The sequence below is a fragment of the Capsicum annuum genome, chromosome 8 (assembly GCF_002878395.1).
Source record: "Capsicum annuum cultivar UCD-10X-F1 chromosome 8, UCD10Xv1.1, whole genome shotgun sequence".
Lineage (NCBI taxonomy): Eukaryota > Viridiplantae > Streptophyta > Magnoliopsida > Solanales > Solanaceae > Capsicum > Capsicum annuum.
In genome coordinates, this window is record NC_061118.1 from 149,402,028 (window position 1) to 149,420,151 (window position 18,124).

Sequence of the window (18,124 nt, forward strand, 5' to 3'; positions counted from 1 at the left end):
ACGGTATTGACACCTTTCCAATTGGGGTTACAGATTGGACTCCTATTAGTTCAGATTGGGGCATGTTGGTTAGATGATTACCTCCCACAGTTTTAATTTCAGTTTTAGTCTCAGTCTTCAGAATAGAACTCAGTTCAGGTGTTATAGATTCAGGACTGCCAGATATAGTAACTCAGTTATCAGTAATTCAGATTATTAGTATATTCAGTTATCAGTTATCAGATCCTGTTCTAGTATACTTAGTTACAGTATGCACAGTATGTTCAGTAGTTACAGATCCTCCATGTATGCTAATTCAGCTCTTGCATGTCATTCAGTTAGTTATTATTTATGCATATAAACCCATGCATTCAGCCTTACCTCATTTAGCATAACATTATATTCTCATGTACTGATCGCATACCTGTTTTTTGCTCTATGATATTTCATATAATAGGTTCGGACGCTTAGGTTCCCGACCACGCATAGTAGATTCAGATTCAGCCAACAACAGTATATTTAGCAGTGATTCCTCATCATTTAAGGATATTCTATTATTTTATATTTTCAGTAGATTTAGACGTTTAGTAGATAGAGTTAGTTGGGAGATTGTTCCATCAACTCTACTTTCAGACAGTCAGATTAGAGGCTTTTCAGACAGTGTTTCAGATTCAGATGTTATTATTCATTATCAGTATTTTAGATGTTTTGAACCTTATGAAATTTTAGCCTATTATTCCGCAATTATTTCAGTATTATTGTTCAGTGCTCTCAATAGATATCATTCATGGATTAGCTTATGGTCGTTCGAGGTCGTCAGTACCGTGTGACGACTAAGGGGTAGTCTCGGGTCATTACAATACTGTGGTTACAAGCTAAGGAAGCAAAAGTGATTTGGAAAGCCTTAATTAAAAAGTTCATTGCTGAAGATTCTACCAAATAAAAGATTGTAGTTAGAAGTTATTAGCATTGGCAGATGAGTGACGTGAAGGAGATGATAATTCAAATCAACGAATATAAAAAATTACTTGACGATTTGAAGGCCGAAGGAATTTCTTTACCAAAAAAATTTGCTGTCGGGATATTGATCGAAAAATTACCTGACTCGTGGAATGACTATAAAAATAGTCTAAAGCACAAAAAAATAAATTTTACTATTGCGGATATAGTGACTCACATTTTAATTGAAGACACCATTCGAAATGAGTCATTTAAAGCAAAAGAACTAACACTCAAAACAAACTTAGTGCAAAGCAGAAACAATAATAACAAAAGGTATGATAATAACTCTCAAGGTTACAAGCCTAATAATCCCAACTTTAAGAAAAGAAAAGGCACTTATTTTACTTGTGGAAAACCAGGTCATTATGCCGCTCAATGTAGGCACAAAATAAGAAACAACAATGAAATAAGAAATCCTTTTAAAGCTAATTTAGCCGAAGGAGATGAAATAATTGTAGCTGTTATTTCTCAAGTAAATATGGTGGCACATATAAAAGAATGGGCGATAGACTCTGGGGCTACTCGACACATTTGTGCAAATCGAGAAGCATTTGCCTCCTATACATCAATAGGAGATGACCTTGAAGTGGTCTATCTTGGAGACTCAAGAACTGCTAAAGTTTTGTGCAAGGTCAAAGTGCTCCTAAAACTTACTTCAGGAAATTTTTTAGCCCTGATGCATGTGCTACATGTTCCTACAATGTGAGCAAACCTGATTTCTGTGGCTTTGCTGGATAAAGCTGGAATGAAAGTGTTTATTAAATCTAATATGATTATTTTGACAAAAAAAATGTATTTGTGGGAAAAGGCTATTGTAACCATGGACTTTATGTACTTGATGTTATCAATGATAATGCATCATCTTCTTCTTATATGATTGAGTCTATTTCTTTGTGGCATGCTAGATTAGGACATGTTAATATTAAATATATAAAGAATATTCAATCACTTGGTTTAATATCTGGTTTAGATATAAGTAATTTCGATAAATGTGAAATATATGCCGAAGCTAAAACTACTAAAAAGTTATGTTTTTCAGTTAATAGAGAAGCTGGATTGTTATCTTTAATTCACACTGATTTGAGTGATTTAAAAGAAACTATGACTAGAGGTGGTAAAACATATTATGTGACTTTTATTGATGACTTCTCTAGATTTACTAAATTATATTTGCATAGAAATAAAAATGATGCTTTTGATGCTTTTGTGTCTTATAAAACTGAAGTTGAAAATCAACTTTGTAGAAAAATTAAGAGAATAAGATCAGATAGAGGTGGTGAATACTTGTCTTTAAATGCCTTTTATGAAAAAGAAGAAATTATTCATGAAGTAACTCCACCTTATTCACCTCAATCTAATGGAGTAGCTGAAAGAAAAAATAGAACATTAAAAGAAATGATGAACTCTATGTTAATTAGCTCTAATGCTCCTGATAATTTGTGGGGTGAAACTATTTTATCTGCATGTCACTTACAAAATAGAATTCCTCATAAAAGAACAGATAAAACTCCTTATGAATTGTGGAAAGGTTATAAATCTAATTTGAAATATTTAAAAGTATGGGAGTTCCTTGCTAACGTCCTTTTACCTGAACCTAAAAAGAGAAAAATAAATTCTAAAACTGTTGACTGCATGCTTATTGGATACGGTAAACATAATGCTGCACATAGATTTCTTGTAATAAAAAGTGATGTAATTGATAGTAATATTATAATAGAGACAAAGAATGCTGAATTCTTTGAACATATTTTTCACTGTGTGATAAAATTTCTCATGCACCTGTTGAAAAAGAAAATGAATCTACATCTAATATTAAGGAATTAAGAAGAAGTAAAAGGCCTAGAAAAGAATATTTTTCTTATGGAAATGACTTTCAAACTTTTCTTGTCGATAACGAACCATTAAATTATTTTGAAGCTGTATCTTCTTCTGATGCTAAATTTTGGAATGAGGCAATAAAAGTTAAAATTGATTCAATTATGAAAAATAATACACGGGTTTTAACTGATTTACCTCCTGGTGCAAAATATGTTGGATGTAAATGGATTTTCAAAAGGAAATTTAATCATGATGGATCTATAGATAAAGATAAAGCTCGTTTAGTAGCTAAAGGATTTTCTCAAAAACAAAATATTGATTATTTTGATACATTTGCACCAGTAACAAGAATTTCTTCTATTCGAATTTTAATTGCTTTAGCATCGATTCATAAACTTTTTATCCATCAAATAAATGTGAAAACAACCTTTTTAAATGGCAATTTAGAAGAAGAAATTTATATGATTCAACCTGAAGGATGTATAGTCTCTGGACAAGAAAATAAAATTTATAAATTAATTAAATCACTTTATGGCCTTAAACAAGTTCCTAAACAGTGACATGGAAAATTTGATCAAGTCTTAATTAAAGATGGCTTTTCTTCTATTGAAGTCGATAAATGTGTTTATACTAAAGTGGTAGACAATGATTATGTGATAATTTGCTTATATGTTGATGACATGCTTATATTTGGTACAAGTTTAAATATTGTGCAAAATATCAAATTATTTTTGTCTACTAATTTTGATATGAAAGATTTGGGCGAAGTAAATATGATATTGAAAATTAAAGTTATAAGGAGTGACGATGGGATAATGTTAACACAAGAACACTATATTGAAAGGATTCTTAAAAGGTTTGAATGTTTGGAGGTAACTCCTGTAACCACTTCTTATGATGCTAATTCTAAATTAAAAAAGAATAACGGTGACCCTGTTGCTCAGTCTAAATATGCACAGATTATTGGGAGTCTAATGCATGTAATAAATTTTATCCGACCTGATATAACATATGTTGTGTGTAGACTAAGTAGATATACTCATAACCCCAGTAAAGAGCATTGGTCTACATTAATGAGACTAATAAAATATTTGAGAGGAACCATGAATTATGGAATCCTATATAGTGGATTTCCTTCTACTTTAGAAGGATATTGTGAAGCAAACTGAATTTCTAATTCATATGAGACGAAATCCATCAGTGGTTATATGTTCACCTTAGGTGGTAGTGCAATATCGTGGAAATCATCTAAGCAAACGATCATTGCCAGATCGACAATGGATTCTGAGTTTGTAGCTCTGGAACTAGCTTGAACAAAGGCTGAATGCTAAGAAATTTCTTAGCAAATATCCCTTTTACAAAGGATGATCTGATGCCTCCTGTATCTATACATTGTGATTGTTAAGCCGCAATTACTATTGCGAAGAATAAATTTTACAATTGTAAGAATAGACACATGAAATTGAGACATGATGTTGTTAATCAATTGCTAAGAGATGGAATAATTTTCATTGTTTTTGTGAAGTCAGAATTGAATTTGACCGATTCGTTGACTAAACCTGTGGGAAGAAAATTAATTCTTCAAACCTCAAAAGAGATGGAGTTAAGGCCAACAATATTTGTCAATAGAGATGGTAACCCAACCTATGTGATTGAAGATCCCATGAAGTAGGTTCATATGGGTAATAACAAGTTGATATTGGCACTGTGCATTTATTGAGAGTGCTTGAACTGCTACTAAAATTGAGGGATGTGTTATTAACTCTCAATGAATTCATAGCCCTTACGGGTGGTGTATTTAAAGCAGTATACACTTGATGAATTTACCTATATGAGAATTGGAATAAGGCCATTCCTATGAGACTTGGGCCTAATCTCAAGAGCTCTCATGAATACCAGGCACGCGCATGACCTATTGGCACAAAACCGCATTGAACAACAAAATTACGGTCAAAATGTGAATGATAAAATCTCTGACTTACAACAAGAATTATTCGGTTCATAAAAATATTATATTTCACCTATAATTCAGTAAGTTAAATTTTATCGATCTAAGTTTGGTTCATAGTCCAACAGACACCAAGCCTATTGCATTATGATCATATAAATCCAATAAATTTTAATGTCCATTTCAAATTATTTTTAAAATATATGGGGAATCGATAGATATTTTAAAAATAATAAAGTATTTTTTAAAATTTAAAATAAAATAAAATATATATGTGAAACTTATCTGTCCACTTGGCAAAATTATGGCCAAGCATTTTACTTGATGCCAAAGGAAAATAAAGAAAAAGAACATGTGTTCTTTCTTGCCAAGGAAATATTTATTTCCACCGCCTCTACATGGCTATAAAAAGCCAATGCATTCCCTGCAATTCGATACACCAACACATTGATATATTCTTCTTCCTTTTACTGCTAACTCTTTTTTTTTTTTAATCTTATTTTACTTTGTCTTTATTTTATAATAAATTTAATATTTCTTTGCTAAATTAAGATTTGTTAGATTTATAATTAATTTTGTTGATTTTTGTATTCTCTGATTAATTAGAGAAGATATATTTTAATTTTTGAATATCCTTTAATTAATTAAGTTCTTGTTTAATCCTGGGAAAATATTTCACATTGTAAGAATAGTTTCTTAGGACAGTGCCTAGCTCGATTCAAATATTTTATATATTACTTAAAATATTATTTAATTATTATTATTATTAATGTTATTATTTGTAACACCCGTACTTTTGGGCTAGAATCTAGATTGTCGTTCCTACGCATATAGACCCGAACTAGATAATTCCTTGTTAATATATGTGAGTTTAATCCTATAGTGTGGGAATATCTATGAATATGAATTGATATCACAAAATCCTCTAACTCTAAGACGAGTTGAAAACATTTCTAGCGATTAAGTTTCAGTGGATGTTGAAACTTGGGTCAACTTTCATCGACCATAACTTCTTGTATACATCAAATTAGAGGACCCACTATATATCAAATGAAAGGTCTTCGAAGTATCTTTTCAACGATATCAATTTCGTCAAAATTTGATACCCAAACGAAAAGTTATAGCCATTTTTGTGAGAGAGGCAGTAGCTGTGCGCGATTAGCATGCCACGTACGCACCTAATTTTCAGGTTCTGTTTTTGCGTTTTTAAGGGCAATTTGGGCCTTTACCTCACCCAAGGTTTGTCCATAACATAAGATTCACTCCCCAAAAGAAGAATACACTCCATAATTCAATTTTTTCCTCTCAAATTAAAACCCTAAATCTTTTCCCTCAAGATCAAGAATCAACATCTTAAGTTCAAGACTCCAAGAAAAGGGTCAAGATCCGGGTTCCATCTATCAAGATCTAGGTTCCATCTTTCAACTCTTATAATCTAAGGTACGTGGGGTTCATCCTAAAAATTACATGGGCTTGTTGAATCTCTTGAATATGATTTAAAGATTATCAAACATGAATTTTAAAGCGGTTTTGGAACTTATGCTTTAAATGTCGCATTTTGGATGTTTTGATAATATTTATTGTTTTGGCCTTTAGGCCTTTCCCCCTTAAATTGATTTACATCTATATGTATATGTATGATATTGAAGATTTGATTGAGAGCATTAACATTGAAATCCCTCTCTTTGATGATTTATAGTTTATGAAACTGTTGAGAATGATTTGAGATGCATGTTTAATGGTTTGAAAGTGGTCTTTTCAATATTAAAGTAATTAACATGATTTTGATGATGCTGAGAGGGAGTTTCTTGATATGATTTCGTTCTTGTGTTAAAGAGAGAATTGTATGTGATTGATATCTTTGACACGACCACCTTGTGTGTGTTTGAAATGTCGAAAATGAGAGTTTTCTTGCATGTGTTTACATGAGTTTTAAAGAATGAGTTTCTTGAAAGGAATTGTTGATATGGTGGTCCTGAATTCCATGTTTCGAGAACAGAGATATAATTTTCTATAAATGGCTCAGAGAATGTGACTTGCAATTCAATGGTATGACGATGCGAAATAAATTTATGCCATAACAGAAATAGAGTCTTCAGAGTCTGATTTCAAAGATTGCATGTTGTAAAGAATTAAAAATGGGCTTAAAGAGGGTTAGGTGGTCACCCGAAGAGGGCACGATCCAAATAGCTCATAGCCTAAAATCGTGTTTTGCCGATACGGGTATGTTACTTTTGTACGCTGACGATGGCCCTGTGGTGTAGTAGAGATTCAGAGACTCCGACCCTTGCGGTAAACTTGGGTTGGGGGCTTGGCTGCCGAGTTAAGGGCAGATTTCATATAGCCCATGGAATTACAGAATTGTAGGGTATACCACCTAGCGCAGAAGTAAAACAAAGAGTATGTCACAAAGTTCAGATGATTTTATAGAGTCTTTTAAATATGCCCATGTGATTCTTAACACATGATATATTTATGAACTGTTTTAAATCGCTCTCATATATGCTGAATAAAAATTATTATTTTGGATTTGCTCTATGTACCAGTACAACTGTATTGACCCCCTATCTCTCAGAGTCTGAGGCTCAATCTAGAGGTTCAGCTAAGCAGTAGAGATTTCAGAGAGAAGAGACTGTGCAGTGGTGAGCCTTCTTTATTTCAGAAGGCCTTTTTATTCCAGTCTATGTAATTATTTTATTTTGGGTCTACTGGGGGCCGTGTCCCAGATTCAGACAGTTATCATTTTAGCATGTAATAGAGATTTCGTAGATTGGTTCAGATATTGTCTAGAGTTCTTGTATTTCAAATTCCTTATTGTTAAATTGAGTTCAGATTATGACCATGATTCCGTATTAAGTTATATTTTCGCATCTTACTTTACTGTATGAATATTGTGCATGACTATCAGATAGAGAAGGGCGTCTGAGCCTTCAAGGTTCAGAATGCTTGTCATAGCCAGGGCCTCGTTTCAAATCGTGACATTATTATCATCGTCATTATTGTTATTGTAAATTGTTAATTCTACTAAACTGATAATAAGAAATATTATTATAGTAGTCAGTTTATTTATTTTCTCTACTGATATTGAAATCTCTATTATTGTTTTCCCAAAAAGGCTTTCTGCCATCTGGATTTGTTCAGGTGTACCGAATATGATCACTTTTCCATCACATTCCCCAAGCCATCCAAAAGTGAGCACCATTCCCTGCATTTTCTCCATAATGTAGAATATCCAGATCAACAAACAAAGAAACAGATACAGAAACAGCGGGAGAAGAAGATTGACAGTTGAATAATTTTTCATACAGCATCCATTCGAGGCCCCAATCACCCTCGTAGAACAGATTCGAAAACCTCATCGAGTGTAACCTTAAACCTCCCATACACAGACTACAACACATAGCCATACACGAGAGAGGGGGAAAACAGTGAAAGAAAAAGAGAGAGAAAGAGGGAAAAACAGAGAGGGAGCTCCATCGGGGAGAAACCAGTAGAAAACAAATTCTTTTTTGACGGAATAACACCGATGAAACCACCTTCTAAATCCAAATCACCACCAGTTTCTTTTTCCGATCAAATTCCTCCAGAAATCGATCGAAAACACAAAATAGCTACAAAAATGCCCGAAACAAACCCATTCACCATAAATCCACCAATTCCGTCGAAATCCACGAGAAAACCAACAAAATAGATATGTTCGCGTGTGAAATTTGGTACGGGTTGTTCTCATTTTCGTGAGTTTAGGCTTGGGTTATTGAAGAATAGAAATAGGTGTAGACAAGAGCCGGGTTCGTTCATTGTGATGTTCGGCTCAAGGTGATATTAAAGGTGTTCTGGATTCATTTAAACATACATCATTAGAATTTTTACTGTACCTTAGCTAAAATGGCAAAATGCAATGCATTAGTAGACGTAAAGATTGTCTAGAATCACATCATTGTCTGTTTAATGTGAAAGATTTTGAAAGTTTAATCATACATTCATTGATATTTCCTTTTCCTATCAAAAGAACTGTAGATTGTGGTTATAATGTGTGACTTTGAGTGTAAGAGAGACGAGAGAGAGAAGATATTGGAGATGAGAAATAGCTTAGCTACCATCCTTTTCTGTTTTTTTGGAGAAAACATAGAGAATTAGAATCAGTGAATTTGTTCTGTAGCGTGCAGAGCTATCATCCTTTCGAAAATGTTGAAAAAATTTACGTTGGGTCTTTTATTAATTGGAGTAGACAACATTATTTAATAATTAAAAATAATGACATGTATTATACATGCGGCACTTAAAAATACTGATTTTGAAGGGTTGAAGCCTCAATTGACGCACCTATTAGGGGTGTTCTCACCTCCCATGACAGCTCAACAATCGGAGGGGTACTAAATACAGTAAAAAAATGTTTAGAGGGGGTAATGAGACTTTTGTAAAGGTTGAGTATGTAGTTAAGATTTCGTTTAAAGGTTGGGGGTAATAGACCATTTTCTCTTTCAGTTAAGCAATGGAATTTCCGTTAAGTCAAGATATTAACAAATTAATTACAATTAAATAGGAATTGATAACAATCCGTAAATAATGGTGTAACTAATCGATATAAATAGGAGAAATTTGAAATTTACATGTCACTAATTCACATAAATCTTATGCAAACCAAATTTTTTAGGTCAAAAAGCGAATTATCATATTTTTTCCAATGAATGATCATATTGTACATTTGTCATTTCTCACGTTACATGTATTCGCAAGTTTATGTTAATAGAATTTTATTTTATAGCATCCATTTATAAATATTAAACTCTAGCTTGATCATTAAATAAATTTGCGCTTACGTCTTAAATAAAGGTGAGAAAAAAATATACTCAAATCCATCTTTTACCCTTCTTAAAAGTACAATAATACTAGTACAATCAAACTTTTTTTAGTAATAATATTTGTCTAAAAATTTAATGATTGTTATAGTGAGTTGTTATTATATGTGTATTAGCATTTGACGTTTAGACGATCTCATTCAATTGTTATAAATAAAGTGTACAAAATTAGGCAGAGTGTAATTTTTTTTTTAAAAGAAACATCAGTATGATCTTTCTCTTTATAGTGATAGTATTTGTCTAAAAGTTCAATGATTATTATAGTGAGTTATTGTTGCATATGTATACTAGTATTTGACATATAGATTTCATTTAATTGTTATAAATAAAACATGCAAAATTAGAAAGAATATGGATTTTTTTTAAAAAAGGAAACATCAGTATGATCTTTCCAATAAAGCTTGACATGAAAAAATTGGATTTGGAGAAAGTCAGAAGAATAGCCATAGCCTTTCCTCATAAAATTATATCAATTGATGAAATGTATGGGTCCATCGAGTACAATAGGGCATGGTCCTTAAGATACAAGTGCAGTACGATATGAATGGAAAGAAAGACAATGCAATAATGTAAAGAAAACACTAAGTTTACGTGAAAACTTCCTTGCTCCTTGCTGAAGGAAAGTAAAAATCACAACTGTCAACAGGATTTTTAAACTTCACTATTCTTCAAGCAACCAAGTGATTACATACTCCTTTAATTACCAACTCTCGTAATAACTCTATTACAAAGACAAGTGTGATAACTCTAACACACTAGAACAAACACTTGACCAACTTACAAACGATTCGAACAACTAACTCTAACTGCTTCGACTCGAGCTAAGACTTGAACAAGCTAAATATCTACTGTCCTTTATAATCACGAATAAATTTTACAATATAAGAGTAAGAACACAAAAACTCGGGAAAAATTGGCAAGAGTACTCACTTCCAAAACTATTTTGCCATTTACCCACTAAAATTATTTTTGATTTATTTTTTAGGGTTAGGGTAAAAAAAGTTGGAAAAAGTTAAAAAAGTGGGGCCACATGGACCAAGGGACCATTTCATCAGTTTTAGAGCTTTTCAAATTTAATATAATATACTAGCACCCTCCACTTATTCCAATATCCAAAAAAAACCCTCTCTCTCTCTCCTCTTCAATTCTCTCAACTCCTGCTTAAGAAACCTTCATCCCAAAATTGTCATTTTCATTTCTTCTTCTTCTCCAGCAGCTAAGGGATCATTATTGCTTCATAAGGTTAGTTAAAATCAAGTTGCGATCATTTCTAGATCCATTTAAATGAGTTTCTTTGCTAATCGATTCGTAGTGATGTAGGAAATTTTATTTTATTTTTGAATTTGGTTGATTGAGTAGTTTTGGTTTAGTTCTGGTTTTGTTTAGCAGAAAAGTGTTGAATGGTGGGATAATTGTTATTTGAAGAGTTATTTTGGCATTTTGATTTGAATAACGATCTGTTTTTGTTCGTAGACCCGTGGTCTATGAAATCGACCCGTGGTCTATGAAATCAGAATGCCCTATATTGAAATCAATTTTTAGGCGTATAAAATTCTTTTAAAATATGGTTGCTAAAATAGTGAAAATTGAAAGATTAATAGTTAATTAGTTTTATTAGGTGCATTAGTTTGATTTTTAGAAATTATTGTGTTTTGATACTGCATGTTGGATTTTGGTTTCAGTTATTAATGTGTGTAGTGAACTGATTGATGGTGAAAGAGTTATTTTGGCATTTTGATTCGAACAGTGTCCTGCTTCTGTCCGTAGACCCGTGGTCTATGAAATGAGAATGCCCTAGATTGAAATCAATTTTTAGACGTATGAAATTCATTTAAAATATGATGGCTGAAATAGTAAAAATTAAAAAGTTAATAGCTAATTAGTTTGATTTTGATACTGCAAATTGGATTTTGGTAGGGTATTTCTTAATTTTTTTTTTTGGGGGGGGGGGGGGGTTGTTTCATTTGAGCATTGAGTTATTTTTGTTGATAAACTTGTGGTTTGTGAATTGAAAATGGGAGATTTGTTCTGCAGGTGTAGATTGTGTTGAAAATGGATAAAAAATACATCCTTTCTAAACGCAAAGCCAATACCTTTTCTGATTCTGCTGGTAGCAGTAGAAAAAGAAAAGCCAGGCAGTTGGAAATGTCTCAAAAAGGAAGAAAAATAAAGGGTTGGTGTCCGAATCAGATTCGGACTTAAAGGAGATAAGCGACTACGTCGATTCCAGTGATGATGTTGCCAAGCACAGTGCTAGTGGTGACAGTGAAGAGAGTGAAGATAGTGGAAGAAACAGTGATGATGGGGATAATGATCCCTTGTCCGTGCCATCTCTTTCGAGGTTCATTTTTGTGGAGTGGTATGACCTTTGAACGATAATGGACGAGGTCAGATCTTTCCTGGGAAATATATTGATTAGATCAAGAATGGCTACTTATCAAGAATTTCAGCAAGTTCTTGTCGAATAAGAGTTGAAGAAAAGATTCAAGCGGTCCTATTTTAGACACCTGAGAAACCTGCCGGAACATCTCAAGTTCAATGGGCAGTTGGTCCGTTATTTGCTGTTGCAACGCGTCAAGAACGATAAGATGCATCACGAGATGTGGTTCTGCGTTAACAACAAGCCTACCTATTTTGGCTTGAAAGAGTTTTATTTGATCACGGGGCTGAACTGCTCATCATACCCCAGTGAATAAAAAATGAAGAAGGTGTTAGAGAAAGGGAAAATTTTTTGCTTTAAGGTGACAAAAAACAAAAACATTACAGCAGCCAACTTGCTACACCTGATCAGAGGGAATAAGCTGAACGAGGACCAGAAATTTAAGTGTTGTTTACTATGGTTCTTGCACACCATGTTTCTTGCAAAATATTCGATGAAGATTGTCAACACGAAACTGATTCGAATGGTCAATTCTTTGAGTTTCTTTGAGAATAATCTGTGAGGGAAAGAGACATTTCAACTAACTCTGGACTATCTAAAGAAAAAAAGTGATCTGAAGAAGCAGAGGGAAGTATTTGATGAGAAACAGAAGGCATCCTATGCTCTATTTAGATTTTCCTGGGCAATCATGGTATCTAGCATAAACCCTTTAGTGAGTTTATCATAGATTTTTGTTTTAGTTTTACTATGTCATAGACTCTGAGTTCTTTTTTCACTGATGTACTGCTTACAAGTTTGGATCTATGAGGCCTTTCCTCATCTTGAAAAATTTGCTGGAAAATCAACGGATGAGCCTTTTCTCATTCCCTACATCCTCAGATGGCACACTACAAAAAGTGACCAGATAATCGAAGGCGGGTCGTTCAAGTACAAAGGAAAAGTTATCGAGGTATGTACTTATTTTTTATTATGTAATAATAATACTACTGTTGTATCGAATGTTATGCAATTGTTAATTGATATTTTGTAGAATGTGCACCCATACATCATCCCTACTCTTCCTGAGACAAAGATGGATTACATGATTTTCTTTGACCCATATATGGATGAGGTGAAGAATAACGTCCTCAATGGCTTAAAGAAAGAGTTAGAAGGGGTGGTTGTACTTATTTCAAATGAGGACAGTGATGATAACGGGGATTTGGGTGGAAACCCATTGAAGTATGCGTTAATGATGATTATACTCCGAGCACCTCTAAAGATGCAGCGGGCACCTCATCCCCCAGGGATCTTCAGAAGCGTGTTGCTGCACTCGAGGAAGCAGTGTTGGATATTACTGCCTATATTAGAGAGAAAAGACTGAAGAAAAAGGAACAAGATGAGTGACAATACTAGCAAAGTAAGTTCATTCAATCAATAATTAATGTTGTTAATGAATTTTTAGCTTTAAATATCAGTAACACTTTGTAATATGATGATACAGTGAATGTGGACCTTCGTAAATAGGAGAGAAATGAAGAAGGAGAAAAAAGAAGCAAAATGGATGAGTTGGCCTTTGTTGTGGCGGGAGAGAAAAAAAAAAGAAAAGAAGGATGAAGAAGAAGAAATGAAAGAAGATACGTGCCAAGAAGAAAGTCCAAAAGAAGCAGCTGCAGAAGCAGAAGAAGAAGCTGAAAAAAAAGCAGCAACAGATGTTGAGAAAAAAAGAGAAGAAGGTGAAGAAGCACCAACCGAAGAAAATCCAAAAGAAATAGCTGCTGAAGCAGAAGAAGAAGCCGAAGCAGCAACAGATGTTGAGAAAAAAAGAGAAGAAGGTGAAGAAGCACCAGCCGAAGAAGCACCAGCTACTGTAGATGCTGAAATAGAAGGAGAAGAAGGCAAGCATGAAGAAGCAGTTGCAACTGCTAAGAAAAAAAGAGCTGAAGTTGGCAAAAAAGACGTGGTCATGGATATCGTAAGTGAAATCAACAGTAACATTTGTGTTGATGAGGAAGACAGGGAAAAAGACATTTGAATGCTAATATTGTTAATGTGTTGTTGAATGATCAGTAGTTAGGATTGGACAAATATTTTTTCTATTTGACAAGTATGAAAGTTCAAGGATCTGTTGGTAGGATATTAGAAATATTCTTTTATTTTATGATAGTGGTTATGATTTTGCACTGAATCTGTCTCTATCAAACTGATAAGTGGCATGGCCATTTGAATATGCAAGGTGTTGTCATAGTTGGTACAGTGTATGGTTGATGTCATAGAATGCATACTTAATCTTTCGTATACTGCATGTATGGTCTATTATTACCATGCTGGTCGGTTTTAAGTCGATGTGTTGTTTGATAGACCATGATTCTATCAAAAATATTATTAACATTATAGAAAAATAAAAGTATTATTATTTATTCAATATCACTACATCCATGTTACACCTTTCCAAATAACGAATACTAGCATTATAACACATAACATCATTTTTAGGCCATTCTCCGTTTCTTCGGCCAAAATCAATTTTTGTTTTAGTTGACCCCTCTCTATTTTGGTGTCATGTAGCCACACTTTAAAGTGATCCCTCTGTTCTTCGGCTTCTTTGAACAAAGTTATGAGAAAATCTTTATTTTCTTCGCATTGTCGGAGCCATTTTAGTAGATTAAATTTTGCCAAGCCTTGAAAATTTGATGTCTCGGTTCCGGACTTAACGTTGATGGACAGGTTGGAGGTGATATCTCATCAATCCATTTAAAAATCAAGCATGCGCCATTATCCTAGAAAAAAATAATAATTACATAACGACTAACTTAACTTTACAAAAAAGACACACACAACTCACCTTCGCAATTGCATAATTATAAAATTTGCGATCTGGATTTGAGTCCGTGTGTGACGTTCTCAGGACAGTCGCATTCCCATAATGACAAATTAGAATATTTTTAGAATTAGATGTTTGAGAGGCTTAAGACATTGTAGAATTTTTAGAAATAAAACAAAGAGAATGAAATAAAGTAATAAGGGATGACTGACCTTATATATGAAGTAAAAATGAAGTGTTGACACTGATGGATTATAAAAGTAGCCATTTATTACCGTTGGAACAGTAATTTTATTTTTTATACTGGTGGTGGCACTTAATAGACCGTCGTAGATCATGACCTATGTTATCCATCGATTTGTCTAGTCTACCGTAGACTTATACCTTCTATAGTGCATCGATTGATCTTTTGATTACATAAGTATGCGGAATCATGTAAAAAATATACTTGTGGTTTTAGGGTCCATCGATTAGATTGGTCTACCATAGACTTATACCTTTAGATGTGCATAGATTGATATCATAAGTATGCGTAGACCACGTTGATTGATGTGCACTACCATAGACCGTCACTTGGATGTAGTTAATGTCATGCCCCAAAATGATAAATGGCGGACAAAAACCGTATACACCTACCTTACACGCACTCCATGACGTACGCAAGATTAAGGGATATTAATAAGCAGGATATCCAACAAGATTTATATACATGCATGAGGAAGTTTTGTTGTCAAAAACTATACAATACAAACTTTCATGGTCTATGAAGTCTCTAGTTAATTTGACACCCTCTACTACAAGTGACTAGTTGCTTAGGGCCCGACATATCCAACTAGAGTCCTGTACATATAATCAAAATACTAGACTGGCTCCAAAAAGAGGTGGAGCTCACCAAAATAATAGCTGAAGAAAGAAACAGGGCCTAATGTGGATGTCTGCTATCCTGAGGATCTGATCCTGCATCAATAAAATGTGGTGCCCCCAGAACGTCAGTACATAAATAACATGTACTGGTATGAAAGCAGACAAAATAACAGATGGACAAGTACAGAAGCTCATATGAGTCAAATATTAAAGTAAAAGTATATGAGCCAACAGTAAGTAACCTGTGCACTAATCTTACTAGCATCTTGTGTAATGTTTAGAAAGGCATTCATTATAATATAGGGCCTATAATTTGCCTAGATGATGTATTCATTCTATGAGTGGTACAAATAATCACAAAATGGCTTACCGAAGGCAATCTGAGGCAAGTATAAAGCATATGTTGCTCAAATACTTGCTGCTATGATCACATATGTATAACTGTAATCGCAGTCTGTAATCAAGTATGCCCCGCCCAGGGGCTCACTATGAGGGTCTGCTCGCAGGCTATATATGCCATATGTTGGCTCGAGTCAGGAGAAACCAATACAAGACGTTTCAACTAACTTCAAATATAAATGATGCCACAAAGGCGGGTACGCCTAATGGTTAGGCTTGCTATAGTGGTCTGGTCTCGATTCTGTGCACAGAATCACGTCGAGCGATATGCCAAGCCAAACCTATGTACCCTCCCATCGTTAATGTTCATCAAGTAACGCCTTGAAGGCCTATGACATGTGATTTACGATAATGATTGTTTAGCTACCATGTATTAGTGAAACTATGCTATTACTATTTACTCGTAACGTATAAGGGCCTCAAGTATAGAAACTCATGATGCTATATAAGTACCATAGAAATTTAACACAAAGAGGGAAAGATAGGTACTTATAAGCTTGGTGGTGGAGAGAGGAAATGATATGTAAGGCAATATAAAAATTCCACTTCCATATTTCAAGAATTACATTAATATCAATAGAAAAAGGTATGTGACGTTGGGTGGTGCCTTAGAGATGGCGGAGGGTTTAGCTTTACATACCTTTAGTGCTCTACGATAGTATTCCGAGCTTCAAATAATTCAACCCGTAAAAGTGTAACCTTTATCCTTCCAACCACTCGTTCAAGATCTCTATAACCAGTCTACTAACTACAAGGATCACATATATATTCATCAATGATCCGTAGGTGCATTTAACAATTTTATTCAACACTCTCCGATTATGCCCAAAACCAATCGAATTTCTTAACAATAAATCAAAATGAATTCTAATTTTTCCAACTAATACAATACAACATTAAATCAACCAATTGATAGGAACCCCTAAAATCTCCTCTTTTATTACAATTTCCCTTCTAAAGAACTCATTCCCAAAGAGAGTGTAAGGATTCAAATAAAACAATAGTCAACGACTAATACTACACCCTTAGGTATATTCTATAACTAAATTTGAGTATTGAGTGAGAAAATTTTTACCTTTTTGAATTTAACCCCAACTTGAATTCTTGATAGAATTTAAGAATTTCTTGGATAGGAACTAGCTTGGGGTATGGTGATGTGCCTCCCCTTTAAAAGAATTTCTCCCTAGCCTTTGATCCCCACTTTAATCCTTTAAATAACTTTGCTTTGATGATAAGGAAAGAAGCAGAGGGGTGGTACGCATATAGTTGCTGGAATGTTTCCAGTGAACTACAAAATGCTCCCTCCTCTTTATATATATACTAGTCTAGTGTACATGCGTTGCACGTGTATGTCACATTAATAATATTAAATTGAATACTATAACCGCTTGAAAATTCTTAATATTATTTTAAGTCTATGTAATTTTTTTATTTTCAATAGGACTCTAGTAAGAAATTTTTTATATCGAACCTACACAAGTTTAAATAGATGGAACAATATTAAGAATTACCCCAAATATACATTTAATTAAACTTAAAAATTATTATAATTCCATTGATTCCATTCTTAATCAAAATAGATCATAATTTGTTTTTAAGAAACACACTTTTATAAAATTCTTCAGAAATTATTGTCAAATAACATAAATTTTAAAAATTCAGCACTTTGCTTTTTTAGAAAAATGAGGATAAAAAGACTAGTCTTTCAACTTCTATTAGAATAATAGCATTTTGAATTAATAACTTGTTAGTTCAATTTATTGTTAATTCAAATAATAAAGAAAGAAATCTAAAATAGTTAGTGCAACTCTATGCCGAGGACATTATGGTGTCGCACAACAAACATAATTTTAGACATCTAATAAAAATGAAAGAAATAAAAATAAATACTACTCTCTGGTAAGTGTTGTTATTCTTGAGAGTTAAAATTAACAAAAAATTAAATTCTCTTATATGGCAAATAGTTTGCAGCATGTTGTTCGGATTTATAAACTAAACATATAGTTGATCCTTTTTATAAACTAAAAATATATAGTAAAAAAAGAAAGACAAAAAAACTTTAACTAAATTTA

General features: G+C 33.3%; 1 long non-coding RNA gene across 1 annotated transcript; it reads left to right on the forward strand.

Moving 5' to 3' along the window:
* Positions 1-5,200: 5,200 nt before the first annotated feature.
* On the forward strand, positions 5,201-7,592 carry LOC124886419. Its single transcript, XR_007043564.1, has 2 exons — positions 5,201-6,187; positions 7,294-7,592. It is a non-coding gene; the product is annotated as an uncharacterized LOC124886419 (long non-coding RNA).
* Positions 7,593-18,124: the final 10,532 nt, after the last annotated feature.